A 284-nucleotide genomic window follows, 5' to 3' on the forward strand; every position below is an offset into this window, starting at 1 on the left:
CCGACCTGATTTAATAACGGACATGCGGGAGGCCAGGGGCCGCTGACCTCACGCAACAACCTCAGGTCACCCCGCAACAGCCTCCGGGAGCGCGTGGGGACCCGGGGGACTCGGGGACTTGCAAGAAGTGAGCAGGAGGTCCTTTCGCACAAAGCACGCGGGAAGGGCACCTTAGGACCGCGCGGTCCTCCGCCAGATGCCTCTGAAGTTAACCGGGCTTCCTCCAAGGTGAGTCCCGGTGCGGTGCGGGGTGCGGCCGTGACCCTCCGGCCCGCGCTGCGCTC

Source organism: Myotis davidii, unplaced genomic scaffold (assembly GCF_000327345.1).
Source record: "Myotis davidii unplaced genomic scaffold, ASM32734v1 scaffold399, whole genome shotgun sequence".
NCBI lineage: Eukaryota > Metazoa > Chordata > Mammalia > Chiroptera > Vespertilionidae > Myotis > Myotis davidii.